Raw genomic sequence first — 7,185 nt, 5'->3', positions numbered from 1 at the left:
CCAGGGAAGCCATTTGGTCTAGGACTCTTATTTGTTGGGACATTTTTGACGACTGAATCAATTTATTCACTAGTTATGAATCTGTTCAAATTTTCTGTTTTTTTTTTCCCGTTTGAGTTTTGGAAGTGTGTGGGTGTTTAGGAATTTGTCCATTTCTTCCAGATTGTCCAGTTTGTTGGAATATAATTTTTCATAGTATTCCCTGATAATTGCTTATATTTCTGAGGGATTGGTTGTAATAAATCCATTTTCGTTCATGATTTTATCTATTTGGGGCTCTCCCTCTTCTTTTTGAGAAGCCTGGCTAGAGGTTTATCATTTTTTTTATTTTTTCAAAAAACCAACTCTTGGTTCCATTGATCTGTTCTACTGTTTGTTTGTTTTTTGGATTCTATATTGTTTATTTCTGCTCTGATCTTTATTATTTCTCTTCTGCTGGGTTTGGGATGTCTTTGCTGTTCTCCTTCTAGTTCCTTTAGGTGTGCTATTAGATTTCATATTTGGGATTTTTCTTGTTTCTTGAGATAGGCCTGGATTGCAAGTATTTTCCTCTTAGGACTGCCTTTGCTGCATCCCAAAGTGTTTGGATTGTTGTGTTTTCATTTTCATTTATTTCTATATATCTTTTAATTTCTCCTCTTGTTGCTTGATTGACCCATTCGTTTTTTAGTAGGATATTCTTTAACCTCCATGCTTTTGGAGGTTTTCCAGACTTTTCCTGTGGTTGATTTCAAGTTTCATAGCATTGTGATCTGACAGTGTGCATGGTATGATCTCAATTCTTTTGTATTTATTGAGGCCTATTTGTGACCCAGTATGTAGTCTATCTTGGAGAATGTTCCATGTGCACTTGAGAAGAAAGTATATTCTGCTGCTTTGGGATGTAGAGTTCTAAATATATCTGTCAAGTCCCTCTGGTCCAATGTATCATTCATGGCCATTGTTTCTTTGCTGATTTTGTGCCTAGATGATCTATCCATTGTTGCAAGTGGAGTATTAAAGTCCCCTGCAATTACCACATTCTTATCAATAAGATTGCTTAGGTTTGTGATTAATTGTTTTAAATATTTGAGTGCTCCCGAATTCAGCACATAGACATTTATAATTGTTAGCTCTTCCTGATGGATAGACCCTATAATTATTATGTTGGAGAAATGAATAAAGTACTGTACCAAAGATGGCCAACGGGACTAACAAGCTCTGGTCTATAGCTTAGACACCCCTCTTCCGGATTCTTCTTGCCCTGTTTGCCACGAACATGAAAACCTGCCACAAATACAGAAGCTGAAACTATAAATTACCCTTCCCACTAGCATTCAGGGTGCAGATCTTTGGAGAAACAGTCTGCTCTGAGCCCGCTGGTGTTAAATAAATCTCTGATCCACCAGGATTTCCAAGTGCCGGTTGGTTTTTCCGCCAGTGTTCCAGCCTGTTTCTATAACATATTTGGTTCCCTGACTAGGAAACCCAACCGCGCTGGCCCATTGTTGCCACTGGTTTGCAATGACAGTGAGGCAGTGCCAGAGCAAGGAATTGTAAAGGAGAAGGTGCACCCTGCCTGAATTTTGGCAGTCTGCTGTTTGGTGGCCTCAGGCCGGCCCCACTCCTTTGTTCCTGCCAGATTCAGAGACCTGGTAGGTGAGAACCTGGACCCAACATCGGAACCAGTAAGGCCAGGGCCCCAAAGTAGTCAGGCCCACCCAAAAGGGTAGAAGAGGGATCTGATCACTCCCTGGAGACCTTAGTGGTCTCACAGGTAGAAAATTTTATGGGAGGGAATGTAATAGCCTCTGATGTGTGTGTGTGTGTGTTGTGTGTGTGTGTGTGTGTGTGTGTGAATGTGCGGCTCGGCCAGGCTTGCCAGTCGAGTTTGAGTTTGTGGCTCTGCGGACAGGCACCCTTAAGGTCCTCAAAAGTCTATGGAGTCTGAATGGTCTCTCCTGTGTCCTGGTGAGAGTATAAGGCCTAGAGCAGTATCAGATCAGATTCCAATCACAAGTCACAAAGCTGAGTCTGCTATGGCCAAACCTCACCTAAACTTTCCCTCGAGAATGCGACCAGAGGAGTATCTGATTGGTTCTCTTATCTGAGGGGATAACCTCCCTTTGTCTGTCTTTGGGACACTGAACAGGAGAAAGAAATTAATAATGGGATCAAAACAGAGTAAGCCTACAATTTTAGAGGTTGTGCTCAAAAATTTTTAAAAGGGATTTTCAGGCAATTATGGGATGAAAATGACACCCAGGAAGTTAAGGACCTTTTGTGAACTAGAATGGCCCATATTCAATGTAGGATGGCCCCCAGGAGGGACATTAGATGCTCAAATAGTGTAGCGGGTTTGGTTTGGCTAATAGTCACTGGGAACCCAGGCCACCCTGATCAATTTCCATACGACTCCTGGCTTGAAATTGCCTGAAATCCCCCGCCTTGGATGTGATTCATCATTAGCAAACAGAGCCAGGCAAAGGTTTTAGCCACTTTATCTGGAGGCTCACCCAGGGAGCCAAAGAAGTGATGCACCGCTCCTCTAATATTTAAAGGAGACACGGAGAAAGATATTGTCTTTCCACCTCTTTATGACTCGCCAAGCTCCCTCCCCCCTCCCCCTGAGCTTAAAACACTTCCCCATCTGTCTCTCCACCACAGCTGCAATTGTTGCTGCTGCTGGTCACCTGCAGGGATGCAGTCGCTGTGCAATCAGCGCCACCCATCTCCCCATCCCTCTTGGACCCAGAGAACCCTCCCCCACAGGGTCCAGCAGCCAGACTGCCCCAGACCCAGACCTAACGCTCTCCAAATACCTGTAAGGGAGACGAGAGAGCCTGAAAGACAGAATGAGGACAGAACAGTCCAGCCCAGCCATTCCATGATATATTATCAACCTTTCTCTACAACCGACCTCCTCAATTAGAAACACAACACTCCATCATACTCTGAAAAGCCACAAGCAATGGTTGACTTGATGGAGTCCCTCTTCCAGACTCACCAACCAACTTGGGAAGATTGTCAACAGTTACTCTGTACTCTGTTTAATACAGAAGAAATAAGAAGACTAATGAGAGAAACACAACAGCATCTAGAAGATCATGCACCTCTGGGAATCAATGACTCTGCTCTCTGGGCTCAAGCTGCTGGGCCTGAAGAACGCCCAACATGGGATTTCACCACAGAAGAAGGACAGGCCAACATCCGATGATACCAGGAAGCCCTCCTTCAGGGAGTTTGAGCTGGAGCCAAAAAGCCCATGAGCATGACTAAAATATCATCAGTCATACAACACCCTGGGGAGTCTCCTGGAGACTACTATGAAAGATTATGTGAAGCATACCATGTATACACCCCATTTAATCCCAAAGCACCAGAAAGTCAATAGATGGTAAATACATCTTTTGTGGCACAGGCTGCCCTCAATATCAGAAGAAAACTCCAGAAGTTGGAGGGCTTTGCCAGGATTAATATCACTCAGCTGATAGAGGTCGCCAATAAAGTTTTCATGAACAGAGAAGTCACAGCCAAAAGAGAAGCGGAGAAAAGACTAAAAAAGAATGCCACCTTTCTTGCAGCAGCACTAAAAGAAACAGACATTGCAAAGACGGGAAGACTCCAACAACCAACAAGGGGGAAGCCCAGAGCCCCCTTAGCAAGGGACCAATGTGCATAACTGCAAAGAGAAGGGACACTGGAAGAATGAATGTCCGAATTGGAAGGGGCCCTCCAAACCCAGCCAATATCAGGAGGAACCTCGAGGCGAGAACCTCGTTGGTCTGGCCAGGGTAGAATCGAACTGAGGGGAACTGTGCTCTTTCTCTCTTTGCCCCCATGAGCCCATGGTCGAAGTGAAGGTAGGGGGTTGAACCATAACTTTCATGGTTGACACTGGGGCTGCATACTCCCTTGTTACTTCCTCGGTGGTGCCATTAAGCCAAAAGACAGCAACCATACTTGGGGCTACTGGGATACGGGCAATGTCAAGCTTGACAATGTGAAATTGGGGGTCACAAGGTCCAGCATGAGTTCTTCTACTTACCTGACTGCCTGATTCCTCTCCTGGGCCGAGATCTGCTCTCCAAACTTGGGGCCCAGATAACTTTTGAACCCACTGGACACACTAGCCTCCAGTTAAACCCAAGGCAAAAGGAAACGTTGGTCTCAGCAATTACCCTGCCAAGGAAAGAAGAATGGAGACTATTCTGTGCCCAGGCCCAACCCTGCAGCCCCTCAGAATTCAGGCTTACATTCCCCTCTGTATGGGCTGAAGATAGCCCACCTGGACTAGCTTGGAGTCATGCCCCATCATTGTTGACCTAATCCCTGGGCCCAAGCTCAGAGACAAAGACAGTACCCCCTTCCACTCGAGGCTAGAATGGGTATACAAGAGCACCTGACCAAGCTCAGAGAAGCAGGTATTCTATCTAATGGAGTGACAATCAGCTTGGAATACCCCACTCTTCCCAGTCAAGAAACCAGGAGGAGGATACTGACCAGTACAGGATTTGAGGGCCATTAACAAAGTGAATGTTGCCTTGCACCCAGTGGTTCCAAACCCATATACACTCCTCAGCCAAATTCTGGGGTCAGCCAGATGGTTTACATGCCTCAACCTAAAGGATGCTTTCTTCTGCCTCTACCTGGCCCTCAAAGTCAACCATGGTTTGCCTTTGAATGGACTGAGCCCATTACAGGGTGCCAAATGCACATGACCTGGACACGACTTTCCCAAGGCTTCAAGAACTCGCCCACTCTTTTTGGGGAAGCACTAGCTGCAGACCTTGCCGACTTTCTGAGGGAAACCACAGGGTGTGTCTTCCAATATGTAGACAATCTCCTCCTTGCCAGTGACACCCCAGAAAACTGTATTAAAGGTACCAAGGCCCTCCTGGGCTCCTGTCCTACTCGAGGTATGAGGCCTCTTGGAAAAAGGCACAGATTTGTCAGCAGCAGGTCTGATACTTAGGCTTCCTCCTCACAAAAAGAAAAAGAGAACTAGGACCAGAAGGGAAAAAGAGTATCACCAGACTGCCACAGCCCCATAAAAAATGAGGCTTGTGTGAATTTTTAGGGGCCACAGGGTTCTGTTGCATTTGGATTCCCGGATTCTCAGCCATAGCGAGACCCCTCTATGACCTGTTGGGAGGGCCAGACTGGGAGCCCCTCTAATGGACTGAGGAGGCAAGGGCGACTTTCACAGAAATGAAGTTGGCTCTGGGAAGAGCCCCAGCCCTGGGTTTGCCTGACATAGAAAGGCCCTTTAACCTCTTTGTACATTAAAGGGCAAAATAGCCCTTGGAGTGCTCACTCCCTCAGAGCACGGGGCCTTGGCAACAGCCAGTAGACTACCTGTCAAAAAAACTTGATCCTGTGGTTGCGGGGTGGCCACCATGCCTCAGAGCACTGGCATCCACAGTCCTGCTCATCAAGGAGACAAACTCACACTGGGACAAACAATGTTAAGGTCCCAAACACAGTCATGTCCCTCATGAGCACCCAAGGATATCGTTTCCTCTCCAACTCTCAACTGACACAATACCAAGACCTTATCTACAAAAACTCAAGGGTCACTCTCAAAACAGTAAGAACACTAAACCCAGCCACCTTCCTTCCCATGGAGGAAGGAGAACCCGACAATGACTTTTCTGAAGTAGTTGATGAAGCCTACGCCAGCCGCCAGGACCTCCAAGACCCCAAGGCTGTAACAAGCCCAGAGATCACCCTATTCAGTGATGGAAGCAGCTATTTACAAGAGGGCAGCCAAAGAGGAGGATATGTGGTAACCACAAACACCTAAGTTCTGGAAGCCAAAGCATTGCCAGAAGGATGATCGGCACAACGAGCTGAACAGTATGCCTTAACCCAAGCCCTCATCCTTAGCAAAGGTAAACGAGTTAACATCTATACTGATTCTCGGTATGCCTTCACTACTGTGCATGTATATGGGGCCATCTATAAAGAAAGAGGCCTCCTTACTGCTGCAGGGAAAAGTATCAAAAACAAGGAAAAGAGGGGAGCCAAGATGGCATAACAACATGGAAGTATTTTGTGTGTCTCACATCGATGAAATACAGCCAGACCAACACTAAACCATCCTGCAAACCTAGAAAACTGATTTGAGGATTAACACAATAATCTGCACAACCTGAACCACAGAATTAAGCAGGTACACAGTGTGGGGAGGTGAATTTTGGGAGAGAGAAGCTGTGGTGGGCAGGGAGCCACTTTTGCAGGCAGAGAGAGGATGGAGCTGGCCGTGAGGGGGGAGGGAGAATATGGGAAAAGCACTCCTCCCCAAAAGCAGCTGGAGAGAAAGTGGAAAATTGGAAACAGCCACAAGGACCAAACTAAAAAGGGAGAAAGGAGAACGGAGAGGGTTTAAATTCCATTAAGAGTGTAAACAAGGGGAGCGCACAGTCTGCAACTCCGCAGCTCAATACCTGGCGGTGCTCTGGTGGGAAGGGAGAATCCCTAGGAGCAGAGTGGGGTCTGGGAGGTTCTTGGGCCACATGGGAAAAAGCAGTTCCACTGCTGGAAGGACATTTGGTAGACACTGTTGAGGCCACCTGGTCCTAGCAGACCCCAGAGAATGGCAACATTCGCTGGTGCTGGAACAAAGTCATTAAGGGTGAAGCCTGGTGCCAGATGTGTGTTGTTATTTTCCATAATCCCTGAAACGCTGCTGCTACACTGTCTCATGAACTTTTTTTGGGGTGAGCTGGCACCTGGCCGTAGTCTTGGGGCACTGGCAGCAGCAGAGTCCAGCAAGTATTCCTGGGTGAAGCTGACATTCAGCCATTGTTCAGCCATTGCTCAGTGAGACCCTCACACAGAGGGGTGGAACGGGTCAAAGCCCCTTCAGAAGTAAGGGGCTGGAGGGGCGCCTGGGTGGCGCAGTCGGTTAAGCGTCCGACTTCAGCCAGGTCACGATCTCGCGGTCCGTGAGTTCGAGCCCCGCGTCAGGCTCTGGGCTGATGGCTCAGAGCCTGGAGCCTGTTTCCGATTCTGTGTCTCCCTCTCTCTCTGCCCCTCCCCCGTTCGTGCTCTGTCTCTCTCTGTCCAAAAATAAATAAAAAACGTTGAAAAAAAAAAAAAAAAAGTAAGGGGCTGGGGAAAACAGCCGCATCTGAAACAAAACTCGAGAGAGAGGTACTGCCTGGGGCCTGGTCACGGAGAGTGAAAAAGCAGGGAGTGGAT

The sequence above is a fragment of the Panthera pardus genome, unplaced genomic scaffold (assembly GCF_024362965.1).
Source record: "Panthera pardus isolate Hobbes unplaced genomic scaffold, ASM2436296v1 HiC_scaffold_27, whole genome shotgun sequence".
Taxonomy (NCBI): Eukaryota; Metazoa; Chordata; class Mammalia; order Carnivora; family Felidae; genus Panthera; species Panthera pardus.
Note: the sequence above shows the minus strand (reverse complement) of the source record.